We start from the raw sequence: 20,245 nt of genomic DNA, 5'->3' as shown, positions 1-20,245 counted from the left end.
ACTTGGGCGCGGATCACGAATGCGAATGCTGTCTTATGTCCGTCGGCGCGGATCTGCTTTTTTTTGAAGCTAGGGTTACGAGGTGGAAGATGGGATCCGAAATGGAGGGGGTATAAATAGACATAAGTGGAGCTAGGAGAGTCCAAATGAGGTGTGGTTTTCACCCACGCGATCGTGATCGAACGCTCTAGGACATGGAGAAGAGTTTGGTGGGTTTTGGGCCAAATTGGAGGGGTGTTGGGCTGCAACACACACGAGGCCTTTTCGGTCCCTCGATTAACCGTTGGAGTATCAAACGAAGCCCAAATGGTACGAAACTTGACAGGCGGTCTACTGGTAGTAAACCAAGGCCGCATGGCAAGTCTCGGTCCAATCCGGAAATGTTTAATCCCCACACACGAAGGAAAGCTAGAAATGACCTCCGGATGAGAACGAAGCGCCGGAATGCAAAACGGACAACGGGGAAAATGCTCGGATGCATGAGATGAACACGTATGCAAATGCAATGCACATGATGACATGATATGAGATGCATGAAAACGAAAACAACACACGGAGACAAAGACCTGAACCCGAGAAATAAATATAACTTAACGCCGGAAACGGCAAGAGTTGGAGTACAAATTGGGAAAGTCGTATCTGGGGCGTTACAACACTCCACCACTACGAAAAGATCTCGTCCCGAGATCTAGGACTGAAAGAACTCCGGGTACTCAGAACGGAGGTGATCCTCGCGTTCCCAGGTAGCTTCACGGTCGGAATGGTGAGACCACTTGACTTTGAGGAATTTGATTGACTTGTTACGAGTCTTGCGTTCAGTCTCTTCAAGAATAGCAACTGGGTGCTCACGATAAGAGAGATCTTCTTGGAGCTCAATGTCCTCGAAGTTGACGGTGCGGTCAGGAGTCTTGAAGCACTTTCGAAGCTGAGAGACGTGAAACACATCATGAACATTTGCAAAGTTTGAAGGAAGCTCGAGTTGATAGGCGAGGTCGCCTCTCTTGCTGACAATCTTGAAAGGTCCCACGTATCTAGGGGCAAGCTTCCCTTTGATACCGAAGCTTGCGGAAAGCCTCACAAACGAATTCGCACACAGGTTCCGTGCCAGGCTCAAGTTCAATAACGAATTCAACTGGCCGGTGCGGAGGCATTCCTGGGAGCTCTTCTGGAAAGACGTCTTGATATTCGCAAACGACTGGAATTTGAGAGATGGCATCCAATTCACCCTTCTCATTGAGAGAAAACAGACGGATAGTATTATCCCGAGTGGCAAAGACAATTACATCCTCAGACGAATGAGTCAATTGAATCTGCCTGGCTGCACAATCAAGCTGAGCCTTGTGCTTAGAAAGCCAATCCATCCCGAGAATAAGATCAATATCCGAGTCACCAAGAACCGTTGGAGAAGATAGGAACTTGTAGTCACCCAAAGTAATAGTAACATCCGGAGCAATGGAGTTAGCCTGCATGCGCTTACCGGGAGAGACAACTGCTAAAGGACTAGGCAAAATTTGCAAAGGCAAACCATGCTTAGATGAAAACGGTCTCGAGATGAAACAATGCGATGCACCCGTGTCAAAAAGCACTTTTGCAGGAATATCATTAACAGGAAGGTTACCCATGATCACATCTGACGAGTCCTCTGCCTGAGCTGCATTCATCAAATTGACCTTGGCATGCTTGGGGTTATGCTTGACCACAACTGTACTTGCCGATCTGACAGGAGGAGGAGGAGGAAGACGCCTCTGGTTGAAACACTTGTTGGCATAGTGACCCTTCTGTTGGCACTTGTTGCACGTGACCTCTGAAAGCGGACGGTGATACGGAGCACTCGATCTTGGAGCTTGAGACGAAGCCTTGTTCTGAAAGCCTGGGTTGGGTGGGTGGGAAGAACCACTGCCACCTTTGCTCTTCTGCTGGTATGGCTGACGGAACGGAGGAGGAGGAAGCCAAAACTTCTGCTGCTTGGCCACTTGAGTAGAGGAAGAAGGAGTAACATCTCTGACTCGCTTCCTGGAAGCATCACACCTCAACTGAGCAGCCTCTTGCTTCAGTGCCATGTTGTAGAACTCATCGTATCTCAAAGGCTCAAAGAGAACAAGAGCGAGCTGAATATCTTCTCTGAGACCACCCCTGAACTGATATATCATGCTCTTCTCATCAGGCACGTCCTGCTTGGCAAAGCGGGCAAGCTTCTGGAACAATTTGTTGTAGTCATAGACAGACAAAGAGCCTTGCTTCAGATTGCGGAATTCCTCACACTTGCTTTCAACCACACTCTGCGGAATATGATGAGCTCGGAAATCTCGACGGAAATCATCCCAAGTGATAACACGTCCACCTCTGGAATCCTTGTACTGCTGGAACCATTCTGCAGCTTGATCTTTGAGTTGGAAGGAAGCGAACTTCACAAAGTCCTCAGGCCTGACGTTACTGCACTCGAAATGCTTACACAGATCCACAAGCCAATCGTCAGCATCGGTTGCCTCAACACAATTGCTGAAAGTCTTTGGCCCGTTAGCAAGGAACTGGTTGAGTGTAGCAAAGTGACCCTGATTGCTGCCTTGATTCCCTTGACTGCCTTGATTGTGCTCTTGGAGAATTTGCATGATCAGCTGAGTGTTTGCATTGGTTGCGGCCATCACAGCTTGCCATGCCTCTGGAGGAGGTGGAGGCGGTGGCGGATCTTGATTCTGGTTCTGACTGGTGCTCTTACCGGGAGCCATCCTGAAGAGGTTGACCACCGTTAGCACATTGATAGATAAATATTGAAGCTGAATCCAACGGAATGAAAATTGCAACATATAGTCTTCACATCCGAACAAAATGAATGAATGCATTCCTCTTCAAATGCTCACATATCCATAAATTGAGAAGCCACGTAGAATTAAGGTAGAGAAATAAATCAACAAGGTACGGATCAAGAACGAATAATCGGTAATAAATCCCAATCTCAAACCAATATCCGTGGAAGAAGAACTAGAGCTACTAGAATTCCCACCTAAGAAACTCCCGAACCTTTCCGGTTATGCAATCAGGTGTTGGGGATACAGGGGAAGCATAATATCTCACCCAAACTAGCAAATCCTACATCCAGCTGTATCCATCCGTCAACACATAACCAAGAAAACTTCGGAAACCATCTACCTCAACCTTCGAAAAGCATCCGTTATACAAGTTATGGCGATACTCCCGAACTCCCGCCCCAGTACTGGGTGGCGTCGAGGTTATCTCACCAACGAACTGCATAAAAGAGATTTTCGATGTCGGCGAACATATCTCAAGTATTCTAGAATTGCAACGATAAAATTATGATGACAACACCTCAGAGCTCAACTCCTCGGGACACTTCCACTAAACCCCTGACAGGAGGCACCAAGACAGTATTCTCATCATAAGCCATCGGAACAAATCCAAGATACTCGCGTGATCCTAAATTTTTTTAGTGAAATTTGAGAAGAGAAGAGTCAAAACTCTACGTCAGGATGCCTTACCAGAGCGATGAAGAGACTGGGAAGTAAAAAGAATTCCTAAGCTCTCCGATATATAATTCCTAAGTGACTCAAAACATTTTTCTAGACACAACTCGGCTGCTAAAAACGATCAAGCAATGGGGCTCCTAAGGTCGGGGAAGGCTCAGATTACCAACTTGTCACGCCCTCGATGCGGCTATAGCTCCCACGTGTCGAGGCACGAATTAGAGACATAACCACATTGAAAGCAATGTCGCAAGTCAGGCAATCATTACAACATCCCATGTATAATATAATAAAAGGGGAAGATACATAGTTGGCTTACACTCGCCATGTCACATCAAAGTACATAAATAACATCCATCATACAAACACTCATGGCCCGACTACGGCGCCAAAATAGAAGAAAACCCAACATGCGACAAGGCCCTGAATCGAACCCCCTACTAGGCACCACTACTGATCATCAGGAAAAGACACGTAGTAACGCTGAGGGTCCTCGTCAAACTCCCACTTGAGCTCGTACTCGTCACCTGGAGCGGAATCACCTGGACCTGTATCTGGAGTTATAGGAATCTGTGAGCCACAGGGACTCAGCAATCTCGCACCCTCGTGATCAAGACTATTTAAGCATATAGGAAGGATAGGCAAATATATGTGGAGCTGCAGCAAGCGACTAGCATATGTGGTGGCTAACTTATACGCAAAAGAGAGCGAGAAGAGGAGGCAAAGCACGAGCGAGAAGCTAAAAGGCAACCTGCGCAAGCATAACTCCAACACCGTGTCCACTTCCCGGACTCCGCGAGAAAGGGGCCATCACGGTAACTCACTCAGTTGATTCATTTTAATTAATTAAGGTTCAAGTTATCTACAACCGGACGTTAACAAATTCCCATCCACCCATAACCGCGGGCACGGCTTTCGAAAGTTCAATCCCTGCAGGGGAGTCCCAACTTAGCCCATGACAAGCTCTCACGGTCAACGAAGGAATAGACCTCCACCCGAGATATACCGATCAGACTTGGTAACCCGGTACAACAAGACAATTCAACAGGTTAAAACAAGACCAGCAACACCACCCGCTGCGCCGACAAATCCCGATAGGAGCTGCACATATCTCGTTCTCAGGGCACACCGGATAAGCTAAGCGTACGGGAGCTAACGTAACCCAAGTTGCCGAGGGACGGCCCCGCACGGTGCTCTAGTTTGGACCAACACTCAGAGGAGCACTGGCCCGGGGGGGGGGGTAAAATAAGATGACCCTTGAGTCTGCAGAACCCAAGGGAAAGAAAAGGCTAGGTGGCAAATGGTAAGACCAATGTTGGGCATTGCTGGACAAGCTTTAATCAAGGCGAAATATCAAGGGGTTCCCATTATAACCCAACCGCGTAAGGAACACAAAATCCGGGAACATAACACCGATATGACGGAAACTATGGCGGCAAGAGTGGAACAAAACACTAGGCGAGAGGCCGAGCCTTCCACCCTTTACCAAGTATATACATGCATTAAGATAACATAGCAATATAATGATATCCCAACAAGTAAATAAATGTCCCAACAAGGAACGGCTCCAATCTTCACCTGCAACTAGCAACGCTATAAGAGGGGCTGAGCAAAGCGGTAACATAGCCAAACAATGGTTTGCTAGGACATGGTGGGTTAGAGGTTCAACATGGCAATTGGGAGGCTGACAAGCAAATGGTAGGCATCGTAGCATTGGCATAGCAAAAGAGCGAGCAAACTAGCATAGCAAAGATAGTAGTGATTTCGAGGGTATGATCATCTTGCCTGCACTGTTGTCAGAGTTGACTGGATCCTCACAAGCAAACTCAACGGGCTCCTCTGTAGCGAACTCGTCTCCCGGCTCTACCCAACAAGACAAACAAGCAACAAGGATACAATCAACCACGTGCAAGACCAAGCAATATGATGAAATGATGATATGCTATGCGGGATGCGATGCGGGATGCAAAATGCAAGATATGACAGGAAATGCATGAACCTGGCCTCAACTTGGAATTCCAAGGGTGCCACTGGAAATATGAGATGAAATCGCTTGAAAACGATATAAAGATCATCGGAATCGGAGTTACGGTTTGGAAATGGCAAGCGTTTCAAAAACGACACCGGTCTGCGATTTACAGCAAGTAGGCATCTAAATGCAATGCAACGAACATGCTACAGCCACCAAACATGACAACAAAATACATGGCAGGGATGCACACAAGATGCTTAACAAAAGATTAGCACTGAGCTAAGGCCAATTCATCCATTATGAGGTTCAAACAAGCATGGCAAAAACGCAAATGCGAAACGGATTCCAGACTTAGTGAAATTAACACTTGTCTGAAATTTCAGATCACGAAGCCCTCTTCGGAGCAGCAAAACAACATGATACATGACCTGATTAAGACAAGTAAGAACATGGCATGGAGCTACTCAACAAGCTTAACAAAAGTCCCAAAGTGACCTGAGGCCAAAAGGGACCACAAATTATACTAACGGGCACACGAACATAGCAAAAACATAATCAGTTTTCAGACTTAGTGAAAACTGAGACATGCTGAAATGTAACTCACGAAGGCATGTAAATGAGCTCGGAAATCTCGACGGAAATCATCCCAAGTGATAACACGTCCACCTCTGGAATCCTTGTACTGCTGGAACCATTCTGCAGCTTGATCTTTGAGTTGGAAGGAAGCGAACTTCACAAAGTCCTCAGGCCTGACGTTACTGCACTCGAAATGCTTACACAGATTCACAAGCCAATCGTTAGCATCGGTTGCCTCAACACAATTGTTGAGAGTCTTTGGCCCGTTAGCAAGGAACTGGTTGAGTATAGCAAAGTGACCCTGATTGCTGCCTTGATTCCCTTGACTGCCTTGATTGCGCTCTTGGAGAATTTGCATGATCAGCTGAGTGTTTGCATTGGTTGCGGCCATCACAGCTTGCCATGCCTCTGGAGGAGGTGGAGGCGGTGGCGGATCTTGATTCTGGTTCTGACTGGTGCTCTTAGCGGGAGCCATCCTGAAGAGGTTGACCACCGTTAGCACATTGATAGATAAATATTGAAGCTGAATCCAACGGAATGAAAATTGCAACATATAGTCTTCACATCCGAACAAAATGGACGAATGCATTCCTCTTCAAATGGTCACATATCCATAAATTGAGAAGCCACATAGAATTAAGGTAGAGAAATAAATCAACAAGGTACGGATCAAGAACGAATAATCGGTAAGAAATCCCAATCTCAAACTAATATCCGTGGAAGAAGAACTAGAGCTACTAGAATTCCCACCTATGAAACTCCAGAACCTTTCCGGTTATGCAATCAGGTGTTGGGGATACAGGGGAAGCATAATATCTCACCCAAACTAGCAAATCCTACATCCAGCTGTATCCATCCTTCAACACATAACCAAGAAAACTTCGGAAACCATCTACCTCAACCTTCGAAAAGCATCCGTTATACAAGTTATGGCGATACTCCCGAACTCCCGCCCCAGTACTGGGTGGCGTCGAGGTTATCTCAGCAACGAACTGCATAAAAGAGATTTTCGATGTCGGCGAACATATCTCAAGTATTCTAGAATTGCAACGATAAAATTATGATGACAACACCTCAGAGCTCAACTCCTCGGGACACTTCCACTAAACCCCTGACAGGAGGCACCAAGACAGTATTCTCATCATAAGCCATCGGAACAAATCCAAGATACTCGCGTGATCCTAAATTTTTTTTTAGTGAAATTTGAGAAGAGAAGAGTCAAAACTCTACGTTAGGATGCCTTACCAGAGCGATGAGGAGACTGGGAAGTAAAAAGAATTCCTAAGCTCTCCGATATATAATTCCTAAGTGACTCAAAACATTTTTCTAGACACAACTCGGCTGCTAAAAACGATCAAGCAATGGGGCTCCTAAGGTCGGGGAAGGCTCTGATTACCAACTTGTCACGCCCTCGATGCGGCTATAGCTCCCACGTGTCGAGGCACGAATTAGAGACATAACCACATTGAAAGCAATGTCGCAAGTCAGGCAATCATTACAACATCCCATGTATAATATAATAAAAGGGGAAGATACATAGTTGGCTTACACTCGCCACGTCACATCAAAGTACATAAATAACATCCATCATACAAACACTCATGGCCCGACTACGGCGCCAAAATAGAAGAAAACCCAACATGCGACAAGGCCCTGAATCGAACCCCCTACTAGGCACCACTACTGATCATCAGGAAAAGACACGTAGTAACGCTGAGAGTCCTCGTCGAACTCCCACTTGAGCTCGTACTCGTCACCTGGAGCGGAATCACCTGGACCTGTATCTGGAGTTATAGGAATCTGTGAGCCACAGGGACTCAGCAATCTCGCACCCTCGCGATCAAGACTATTTAAGCGTATAGGAAGGATAGGCAAATATATGTGGAGCTGCAGCAAGCGACTAGCATATGTGGTGGCTAACTTATACGCAAAAGAGAGCGAGAAGAGGAGGCAAAGCACGAGCGAGAAGCTAAAAGTCAACCTGCGCAAGCATAACTCCAACACCGTGTCCACTTCCCGGACTCCGCCGGAAAGGGGCCATCACGGTAACTCACTCAGTTGATTCATTTTAATTAATTAAGGTTCAAGTTATCTACAACCGGACGTTAACAAATTCCCATCCGCCCATAACCGCGGGCACGGCTTTCGAAAGTTCAATCCCTGCAGGGGAGTCCCAACTTAGCCCATGACAAGCTCTCACGGTCAACGAAGGAATAGACCTCCACCCGAGATACACCGATCAGACTCGGTAACCCGGTACAACAAGACAATTCAACAGGTTAAAACAAGACCAGCAACACCACCCGCTGCGCCGACAAATCCCGATAGGAGCTGCACATATCTCGTTCTCAGGGCACACCGGATAAGCTAAGCGTACGGGAGCCAACGTAACCCAAGTTGCCGAGGGACGGCCCCGCACGGTGCTCTAGTTTGGACCAACACTCAGAGGAGCACTGGCCCGGGAGGGGGGGGTAAAATAAGATGACCCTTGAGTCTGCAGAACCCAAGGGAAAGAAAAGGCTAGGTGGCAAATGGTAAGACCAATGTTGGGCATTGCTGGACAAGCTTTAATCAAGGCGAAATATCAAGGGGTTCCCATTATAACCCAACCGCGTAAGGAACACAAAATCCGGGAACATAACACCGATATGACGGAAACTATGGCGGCAAGAGTGGAACAAAACACTAGGCGAGAGGCCGAGCCTTCCACCCTTTACCAAGTATATACATGCATTAAGATAACATAGCAATATAATGATATCCCAACAAGTAAATAAATTTCCCAACAAGGAACGGCTCCAATCTTCACCTGCAACTAGCAACGCTATAAGAGGGGCTGAGCAAAGCGGTAACATAGCCAAACAATGGTTTGCTAGGACATGGTGGGTTAGAGGTTCAACATGGCAATTGGGAGGCTGACAAGCAAATGGTAGGCATCGTAGCATTGGCATAGCAAAAGAGCGAGCAAACTAGCATAGCAAAGATAGTAGTGATTTCGAGGGTATGATCATCTTGCCTGCACTGTTGTCAGAGTTGACTGGATCCTCACAAGCAAACTCAACGGGCTCCTCTGTAGCGAACTCGTCTCCCGGCTCTACCCAACAAGACAAACAAGCAACAAGGATACAATCAACCACGTGCAAGACCAAGCAATATGATGAAATGATGATATGCTATGCGGGATGCGATGCGGGATGCAAAATGCAAGATATGACAGGAAATGCATGAACCTGGCCTCAACTTGGAATTCCAAGGGTGCCACTGGAAATATGAGATGAAATCGCTTGAAAACGATATAAAGATCATCGGAATCGGAGTTACGGTTTGGAAATGGCAAGCGTTTCAAAAACGACACCGGTCTGCGATTTACAGCAAGTAGGCATCTAAATGCAATGCAACGAACATGCTACAGCCACCAAACATGACAACAAAATACATGGCAGGGATGCACACAAGATGCTTAACAAAAGACTAGCACTGAGCTACGGCCAATTCATCCATTATGAGGTTCGAACAAGCATGGCAAAAACGCAAATGCAAAACAGATTCCAGACTTAGTGAAATTAACACTTGTCTGAAATTTCAGATCACGAAGCCCTCTTCGGAGCAGCAAAACAACATGATACATGACCTGATTAAGACAAGTAAGAACATGGCATGGAGCTACTCAACAAGCTTAACAAAAGTCCCAAAGTGACCTGAGGCCAAAAGGGACCACAAATTATACTAACGGGCACACGAACATAGCAAAAACATAATCAGTTTTCAGACTTAGTGAAAACTGAGACATGCTGAAATGTAACTCATGAAGGCATGTAAATGAGCTCGATGCACTCACCACGGTGCAAGTCATGGCAAGGCAAGCATACATCCATTAATAAGGCACAAAATGCTAGCTAGACATGGCAAGAACAATGGCATAGCATGCACGGATCAACTACAATAACATCGGCAAAATCGCAAACAAGTTGACGATCTGCCCAGATTCACCACGAAGCAAAAGTAGAGCTCGATTGACTCAAGATAGACTGCTACATAATTGCAAACAAAGACATGGATGGATAGAGCATAACATGAATAACAAAACTCCTTTACTGATCATCCTCAAAAGAGGCACGGATCACTAGGAAACAAGCTGAACATATGGCATCATGAACTAAATAATCCCAGACTTAGTGAAAACAACTGTCTCTGAAAACAGATCTACCGGGTGCCTCACTTTGCAAGCTTGCACAAGTCACCACACACATCCTAAAAATGCATGGGTTGCACCTCTTGAAAGAAGACAAAATGCTTAACAAAACATATGAAGGACTCACAGGCATAGCATGCACACAATAATCATGGCAAAAAGGACAAAAGTCTAAGATGAACTAGCAGATCTGACAATTTACTCATGAATCCTCCTTCTAATAGCATTTTGGGCATCAAGATGAGCTTAAATGAAAATTATGCAATGGAATGAAATGATTTACTCGTCGAGACGAACATTTTGATATACTAAATGTCCAAATCGGAGCTACGGATGCGGAGATATCACTGGTCAAAGTATGCATAAAAAACTAGGGTTAGGCGGGAAAGTCAACCGAGATCCGGATCTGGATCTGAGGAGGTACTGTAGCAGCACTGTTCACCGGCGCGGAAAACGAAGATGGCCGGCTGGAGTTCGTCGGGGCTCGCCGGAGCTTGGAGAGGAGGAGGCCGGACGGCGGGGCGAGGCCGGATCCGAGGCGCGGTGAGGCCGGGCGGCGGTGGCGAGGCCGGGCGGCGGGGCGAGGCCGCGGCGGGCGGCGGCGGCCGGCGAAGGAGCTCGGGCGGGCGGCGGTGCGGTGCTCCAGAGTCGGGGAAGAAGGGAGGCGGCGGCGGCGCTCCTCTGGCCCGGGAGTGCGGCGTCGGGGGCCGGGCGCGGGCCTCCGCGGGCCGGCGGCGGCGGCGGTCGGCGGCGCCACGTGGCGGGCGCGGAGTGGACGAGAGGCGGCGGCGGACGTGTCCGGCTAGGCCCCGGACATGTCCGTCGGCGCGGATCTGCTTTTTTTTAGACTAGGGTTTGACGGGGAAGAAGATCCGAAAATGGAGGGGGGCTATATATAGGCATAAGTGGAGCTAGGAGAGTCCAAATGAGGTGTGGTTTTCGGCCACGCGATCGTGATCGAACGCTCTAGGACATGGAGCAGAGTTTGGTGGGTTTTGGGCCAAAAAGGAGGGGTGTTGGGCTGCAACACACACGAGGCCTTTTCGGTCCCTCGGTTAACCGTTGGAGTATCAAACGAAGTCCAAATGATACGAAACTTGACAGGCGGTCTACCGGTAGTAAACCAAGGCCGCTTGGCAAGTCTCGGTCCAATCCGTAAACGTTTAATCCCCACACATGAAAGAAAGCTAGAAATGACCACCGGAGGAGAACGAAGCGCCGGAATGCAAAACGGACAACGGGGAAAAGGCTCGGATGCATGAGATGAACACGTATGCAAATGCAATGCACATGATGACATGATATGAGATGCATGAAAAAGAAAACAACACACGGAGACAAAGACCCGAACCCGAGAAATAAATATAACTTAACGCCGGAAACGGCAAGATTTGGAGTACAAATTGGGAAAGTTAAATCCGGGGTGTTACACACTCAATCATGACTAAGACCGTCACGTCATGCGACTGGGTCCCATCCATCGTTAACGAGGCAATGCTCCAAGATTATGTCAAGATTGGCTTTTTGCCGGCAAAAAACATCATTCACTGGCGTGCTTCGAAACCGGACGAAGCCAGACCTCAGGACGATGAAGTTATCGTTTTCACTGATCATACGAACCGGGGCTTCTCATCGCTCTGGTCAAAATTCTTCCGTGACGTTCTGCATTTTCTACAACATCATCCCCAAGACATCGGACCCAATTCCGTTTCCAACATCTGCAATTTCCAAGTCTTCTGTGAAGTATACCTTCAAGAAGAACCCAATGTTGACCTCTTTAGAGAGTATTTTTTAATGAAACCGCCAAAATGAATTCACCAACGGGCCCAGCCAAGAACTTGGAGGGATCTCAATTTAGCGACGCAGAGACGCCATTTTCCCTTATGCTCAGCTTCCAAGCCATCCCAAGGATTGGAATCAAACTTGGTTCTACTGCAAAGATACTTCTCCTGTTGATGAAAACCCCTTGCCAGGCTTCTGTGATCAGCGGCTCAACCTGAAGCACCCTCTTCCCGACCGGCTTACCATTGCTGAACGGGCCAAACTTGTTGGGGAACGCAATATTTCAAAATTTTACCTACGATCATGCAAGATCTATTTAGGACATGCATAGAAATGAGCGGGGAGAGTGTGTCCACGTACCCTCATAGACTGAAAGTGGAAGCATTTAGTAACGCGGTTGATGTAGTCAAACGTCTTCGCGATCCAAGCACCAAGCGTATGTCACCTCCTCGTTTAGTGCATGTTCAGCTCGATGACGTCCCTCAAACTCTTGATCCAGTTGAGGCCGGGGGAGAGTTCCATCAACACGACGGTGTGGCGACGGTGATGATGAAGTTACCGGCGTAGGACTTCGCCTAAGCACTACGACGATGACCGAGGTGTGTAACTATGGTGGGGCACCGCACACGGTTAAGAGAAACTTGTGTGTTTTAGGGTGCCCCTCGCCCTCGTATATAAAGGAGGGGAGGGGGAGGCCGGATGGCCCCTGTAGGGCGCGCCAGGAGAGGGAGTCCTACTAGGACTCCAAGTCCTAGTAGGATTCCACTTGGAGGAAGGGGAAGACGGAAGGGAGAGGGGGAAGGGAAGGAAAGGGGGGCGCCCCCCCCTACACCTAGTCCAATTCGGACCCAAGGAGGGCGGGGTGCGCGGCTAGCCCCTTTTGGCCCTTCTCTCTCCCCACTAAGGCCCATGAAGGCCCATTAGTTCCCCCAGGGGGTTCCGGTAACCCTCCAGCACTCCGATAATTATCTGGTACCTCGCGGAACTCATCCGGTGTCCAAATAACATCGTCCAATATATCAATCTTTATGTCTCGACCATTTTGAGATTCCTCGACATGTCCGTGATCTCATCCGGGACTCCAAACAAACTTCGGTCATCAAATCACATAACTCATAATACAAATCGTCATCAAACGTTAAGCGTGCGGACCCTACGGGTTCAAGAACTATGTAGACATGACCGAGATACATCTCCGGTCGATAACCAATAGCGGAACCTGGATGCTCATATTGGATCCTACATATTCTATGAAGATCTTTATCGGTCAAACCGCATAACAACATACGTTGTTCCCTTTGTCATCGGTATGTTACTTGCCCGAGATTCGATCGTCGGTATCACCATACCTAGTTCAATCTCGTTACCGGCAAGTCTCTTTACTTGTTCCGTAATGCATCATCCCATGGATAACTCATTAGACACATTTCTTGCAAGGCTCATAGTGATGTGTATTACCGAGAGGACCCAGAGATACCTCTCCGAAACACGGAGTGACAAATCCTAATCTCGATCTATGCCAACTCAACAAACACCATCGGAGACACCTGTAGAGCATCTTTGTAACCCAGTTATGTTGTGACGTTTGATAGCACACAAGGTGTTCCTCCGGTATTCAGGAGTTGCATAATCTCATAGTTAGAGGAACATGTAGAAGTCATGAAGAAAGCAATAGCAATAAATCTAAACGATCATATATGCTAAGCTAACGGATGGGTCTTGTCCATCACATCATTATCTAATGATGTGAACCCGTTCATCAAATGACAACACGTGTCTATGGTCAGGAAACTTAACCATCTTTGATTAACGAGATAGTCTAGTAGAGGCATACTAGGGACACTCTGTTTGTCTATGTATCCACACATGTACTAAGTTTCCGATTAATACAATTCTAGCATGAATAATAAACATTTATCATGATATATGGAAATATAAATAACAACTTTATTATTGCCTCTAGGGCATATTTCCTTCAGTCTCCCACTTGTACTAGAGTCAATAATCTAGATTACATAGTAATGATTCTAACACCCTTGGAGTCTTGGTGTTGATCATGTTTTGCTCGTGAGAGAGGCTTAGTCAACGGGTCTGCAACATTCAGATTGCTGTGTATCTTGCAAATCTCTATGTCTCCCTCCTTGACTTGATCGTGGATGGAATTGAAGCGTCTCTTGATGTCCTTGGTTCTCTTGTGAAATCTGGATTCCTTTTACCAAGGCAATTGCACCAGTATTGTCAAAAAATATTTTCATTGGACCCGATGCACTAGGTATGACACCTAGATCGGATATGAACTCCTTCATCCAGACTCCTTCATTTGTTGCTTCCGAAGCAGCTATGTACTCCGCTTCACACGTAGATCCCATCACGATGCTCTGCTCGAAACTGCACCAACTGACAGCTCCACCATTCAATATAAATACGTATCCAGTTTGTGACTTAGAGTCATCCGGATCAGTGTCAAAGCTTGGATCGACATAACCGTTTACGACGAGCTCTTTGTCACTTATGACCCACAAGTGTAGGGGATCTATCATAGTCCTTTAGATAAGTAAGAGTGTTGAACCCAATGAGGAGCAGACGGAAATGATAAGCAATTTTCAGTAAGGTATTCTCTGCAAGCATTGAAATTATCGGTAACAAACCGTTTTGTGATAAGGTAATTTGTAATGGGTAACAAGTAAATAAAATAAATAAGGTGCAGAAAGATGGCCCAATCCTTTTTGCAGCAAAGGATAAGCCTGGACAAACTCTTATATAAAGGAAAACGCTCCTGAGGACACATTGGAATTATCGTCAAGCTAGTTTTCATCACGTTCATATGATTCGCGTTCGGTACTTTGATAATTTGATATGTGGGTGGACCGGTGCTTGGGTACTGCTCTTCCTTGGACAAGCATCCCACTTATGTTTATCCCCTATTGCAAGCATCCGCAACTACAAAAGAAGTATTAAGGTAAACCTAACCATAGCATGAAACATATGGATCCAAATCAGCCCCTTACGAAGCAACTCATAAACTAGGGTTTAAGTTTCTGTCACTCTAGCAACCCATCATCTACTTATTACTTCCCAATGCCTTCCCCTAGGCCCAAACAATGGTGAAGTGGCATGTAGTCTACGTTCACATGACACCACTAGAGGAGAGACAACATACATCTCATCAAAATATCGAACGAATACCAAATTCACACGACTACTTATAGCAAGACTTCTCCCATGTCCTCGGGAACAAACGTAACTACTCACAAATCATATTCATGCTCATAATCAGAGGGGTATTAATATGTATAAAGGATCTGAGCATATGATCTTCCACCGAATAAACCAACTAGCATCAACTACAAGGAGTAACCAACACTACTAGCAACCCACAGGTACCAATCTGAGGCTTTGGGACAAAGATTGGATACAAGAGATGAACTAGGGTTTGAGATGAGATGGTGCTGGTGAAGATGTTGATAAATATTGACCCCCTCCCGATGAGAGGATCGATGGTGATGACGATGGTAATGATTTCCCCCTCCCGAAGGGAAGTTTCCCTGGCAGAACAGCTCCGTCGGAGCCCTAGATTGGTTCCGCCTCGTGGCGGCGAAGTTTCATCCCGTGAGCTAGCTTCTAATTTTTTCCTCGACGAAAGACCACATATAGAGAAGATGGGCATCAGAGGCCTTCCAGGGGGCCCACGAGGCAGGGGGCGTGCCCCCCACCCTCGTGGACGGTGGCTGGCCCCCCTCTGGTACTTTCTTCGCCCAATATTTGTTATATATTCTGAAAATAATTCCCGTGGAGTTTCAGGACTTTTGGAGTTGCGGAGAATAGGTCTCTAATATTTGCTCCTTTTCCAGCCCAGAATTCCAGCTGCCGGCATTCTCCCTCTTCATGTAAACCTTATAAAATAAGAGAGAATAGGGATAAGTGTTGTGACATAATGTGTAATAACAGCCCATAATGCAATAAATATCGATACAAAAGCATGATGAAAAATGGACGTATCAACTCCCCCAAGCTTAGACCTCGCTTGTCCTCAAGCGGAAGCCGATATCGAGAAATATGTCCACATGTTTAGAGATAGAGGTGTCGATAAAATAAAATACGGACATAAAGGCATCATGATCATTATTATAACAACAACATATATATATTGTCATATGATCTCTTATGCTAAAGTAACAATTCATTCACAGTTTCAAGAATGAATTATAAACTTCATTGAAAACTAACAAACTATAATCTCAGTCATTGAAGCAATTGCAATTTATCATAACATCAGAAAGAGTCAATATAAGAGCTTTTCAGCAAGTCCACATACTCAACTATCATTTAGTCTTTCACAATTGCTAACACTCACGCAATACTTATGGGTATGAAGTTTTAATCAGACACAGAGAAAGATAGGGGCCTATAGTTTTGCCTCCCAACTTTTTACCTCAAGGGTAATGTCAACAATAATAGTTCATGAAAACTCACATCCAATTAGCTATATATATCTGGATCTTTCCAACACATTGTGTGTCGTGGTAGGCGCACGGTAGATGCCAAGGGATGGCTAAAGAGAGGAGGAGGCTCGAGGGCGCTGGTGGACTCCAGAGGCGGGGTTGGCATGAGCGGGCGCGGGACGCCGGACATACCCAGGTTCGGGGCCCTCCGGAGAGATAATACCCCTAGTCCTGCCGAGTGTAGTTGGATGATCGATAGTACAATGTTGCTCCTGGAGCTGTATGGAGGAGGAAGGAAGCTGGCCAAGGCTTGGGCTGCTCCTTCTCTCCGGTGTTGCTGTTTTGTGGCTAGTCCTATGCTTACTTGCTTCTCTCTCGTATGTGTTTTCTGCTTGCCCTCTCGCTCGCCCCCCGTATGATCGCGGGCTCCCAGGGGGTTTTATAGTCCAACCCCCGGGGGACAATGGTAATGTTACAAGTCGGTGGGTCCGTATTGTCGGTGTCCGGGGACCCGAACTGGGTCCCGCTGAGGGCTTGTGGTTCGCCGGGTTCCCCTAGGTGTGGGCCCCGCAGGCCTAGGGGGACTGTGCGTCGTCTTGTCGATCGTTAGGGCATGGCCGAGTCGAGTCGCGTACAGTGCTCTTCATCAGGTTGCCGCTTGCTGTCGTCAGCGGTGAGGGCGGGGGCACTGTAGCCACGCCGGCCCTGGTCAGCGGGTAGGTGAGGGGCACTGTTGCCACGTTCCTGCTGACCAGTGGCATGGGCGGGGCACTGTTGCCTCGGTCATCGTTGATTGAAGTCTCGTCCCCATCATATAGCCTGGATGGGATAGGAGTTTACCCGCGGCTGGATTGCGTAGCACGCCACGGGTAGCACTGGCTTGTTTGAGGAGGCTTTGGTCGTGCCGAGTTCGGCTGTCTTGCGCTAGTTGTTGGGGCCGAGTCGACGTGTCTTGCCGGGTCGGCTAGTCTGGCCGGCTTGCGGGGCTTGGCCGGGTCGAGCGACCCGGCCAAGCGCATGCCGGTATTGAGGGGCGGTGCCAACCCCGTTGTTTTTTGAAGAGGATCCGGGTTCCGTTGCCTGCCCGGGGTCCATCCCCCCGATAGTAGTCCCCGAAGCTGTGAAGGTCCGCCATCTTTGGATGAGTGGGACTTCGTAGTTTCCCCCTTAAGCAAGGTGGATTCTGCGAGCGCCGGGTCTGGCAACACCCACTGTGTGCCAGTTTTCTCGGAAACCGGGTCGTGGCATCCCGGCTGTGGCGGGGACCGAGAAGTCCGCCGAATCTTGGGGCAATCCCTCGGGCTTTGCGCGGGAGCCACATGGTGCTCGGAAGTCGGAGGGGCCTGACAGGCCACGCGCGTGATGGGACCGGGCGACGGGCTGGGGCCCACCGCCGCGCGCCCTCGGCCCAAGCGCGCGGATTTATTGCGGCGTCCGGGGGCCGGTTACCCTTCCCCGGGCAGTTACTGCGCGTGTATGTGCGCACTTATTGCGGGGTAGTGGAACGGGCGCATGCAGACGATCCCACTTCCCCACTTCCCCACGTTCAAACCGAGGGTTATAAATCGGGGGGCAGGGGGGCGGCGGACATTATTCTCGCTCGCGCCCTCCTGTCCCTTTGCTCTTGCTCCGCTCTTTGCAACTGACCCACTGTGGCGCCCGCTGCTTCGAGCAGAACTCCTTCGCCGTCCATCTTCCTTCTTCTTCCTTTGATCGTGTCGCTGCCATCGGGCTCCTGGATGGGTTCGAATGTCACCTCCGAGGACATCACCCAACTCCGGGCGACGCGGCGCCTGCCGCGGGAGACGAACATCGGCGTCCACCTGCCGCGCGGCGAGCAGAGGCCTTGGCCTGAGGGGCAGGAGCGTGTGGTCTTCCTCACGCACTTCGAGCGCGGGTTCGGGCTGCCGACGAGCACCTTCTTCCGCGCGTTCCTGGAGTTCTTCGGGCTCCAGCCGCATCATCTTGGCTCCGGTGCCATCGTCTAGCTCTCCGGCTTCTTTACCCTCTGCGAGGGGTACCTGGGGGTCGAGCCTACGAACGACCTCTGGGCGCGCTTCTTCTCCTTGAAGCAGCAGGGCCCATCGGCCGGGGAGTTCGCCGATTGCGGCGCCGCCGTCATCTCGAAGCGGTCGGGGTCGGATTTCCCCAAGATCCCGCTGGAGGATTCTACCAAGAAGTGGCAGAACTCCTTCTACGTCCGCAACCTTGGTGCGGATCGCATCGACCTTCCGGCCTTCGCCATCGCACCGCCGCGGGCGAAGACGAACTGGGGCTACTCACCCAGGCGCCCGTCACAGGAGATCGTCAATCTCTGCGAGCGGGTGACGGTGATGAAGACGCAGGAGGGGCTCACCGGCACCGACCTCCTCGCCGCGTTCATCATGCGTCGGGTCCTTCCGCTTCAGGGGCGCTCCTGCCTCATCAGCGAAATGGCCGGCCTTCAAGACCCCAACCGCATGGGGTTGACGTGGCTGTCCACGGAGCAGATCGCACGCAGCGTGAATGACATCTCCAAGGCCAACCTTGGGGAGGACTGGCAGATCGGCAAGGCGTCATACAGCCAGTCGAACCTGGCGCCGCAGGTGAGTGTCTGGTCTTCTTACTTTGCTGCCGCGCACCTTCTCATCTGTCCTGACGCGATGCGGGGGTACTTCTGAACGCGATTCGACATCCTTAGGCCCCAGCCCCGTTGCAGGTGGTGCATGTGGCGCCAGAGGAGCCCGCGGCTCATGGCGGGGAGGAGGAGGCTGAGTCCGATGCCGGCGCTGGGCATCGCGCAGGTAAGTCTCGTGTTTTTCTTCATGTGTCTTGAATTGCTGACCGCGGCACGGAACGGTCGGTGCTGACGCCAGTTGTCGGTGTAGTGGCGTTGGGCGGGGGAGGCGGTGACGCGGGCGGAGCCGGGTCGTCGCATGGGGCGGCGCCGAGCCGCCTGCATGGGAAAGACAGCGTCGCGCCGCGACCCCGGGCCCTGAAGCGCACCGCGGACCCGGCCGGGGCCGGGAGGCCGGCCAAGAGGAAGCGCGGCGGCAGGCACGGGAGGCCAACCCCGGTCCCGGTCTTGGCGGGGTAAGCTTCATCTCTCGTTTGCGCTCAGATTTTTTTCTTGAGTTAGTCTTGTTTCTTTTCTGCTCATTCAGTTTTCTTCTTCAGGTCGCCAATCGCGTTGGCGAGGGCGGCGGAAGAAGCCGCGGCCGCCAAAGGGGCCGCATTCCGCAGGAGCCGGTCTGACCTCGCCGACCAGGCCGAGGTGGAGGGACGGGCCGACTCAGACCTCGGCCCGGATCCGAATGACGCCGAAGCCTTGGCCTGGCGGGACAGGAACCAGGCCGAGGAGGAGCTGGAGGCGGCATCGGTCCAGGCTTGGACCGACGCAGCGGCGGCATGGGCACGAACCGGCCTGGCGCGAGATGCTGGAGGGCACAATGGTGGTGGCGACGGTATTTGAGCCGTCGTCGGTGAGGGAGCGCGGTCGTGGAGGCCAGGCTGAGGTGGTGATCCCCGACCGAGAGGTCGTGGAGGTGGTGGATGACACCCCGCCGCGGGCCGACGTGGTTGAGCGAGCGGGGACTGATGGTGGTGGAGGCGGCGTCGTTTTGGAAGAGACGCTGCGGGCGGCGGTGTCGGAGACGCCACCGGTTTTGGAGGAGGCACCGCGGGCGACGGTGCCAGAGGCCACCCTGACAGCTGGGCCAGAGACGGCGACGCAGGGCGTCCCGGCGTTCGGGTCGTCGTCGGCACTGGGAGGGGCATCGGAGGAGGTGCTGGCCGCGTCGCGAGCGGCCAGCGGGGAGTACGC

The 20,245-nt window shown here is 49.8% G+C and overlaps 1 pseudogene; it reads left to right on the top strand.

Annotated features, from left to right (window-relative positions):
• Positions 1-19,258, top strand: part of LOC147978586 (uncharacterized) — a 28,577-nt pseudogene extending 9,319 nt beyond the window's left edge.
• The last annotated feature ends 987 nt before the right edge of the window (positions 19,259-20,245 follow it).

The sequence above is a fragment of the Triticum urartu genome, chromosome 3A (genome assembly GCF_056163025.1).
Source record: "Triticum urartu cultivar PI428250 chromosome 3A, HENAU_Tu73, whole genome shotgun sequence".
NCBI lineage: Eukaryota > Viridiplantae > Streptophyta > Magnoliopsida > Poales > Poaceae > Triticum > Triticum urartu.
The sequence above is the reverse complement of the archived record's forward strand: the minus strand, read 5'-3'. Positions and strand labels throughout refer to the sequence as shown.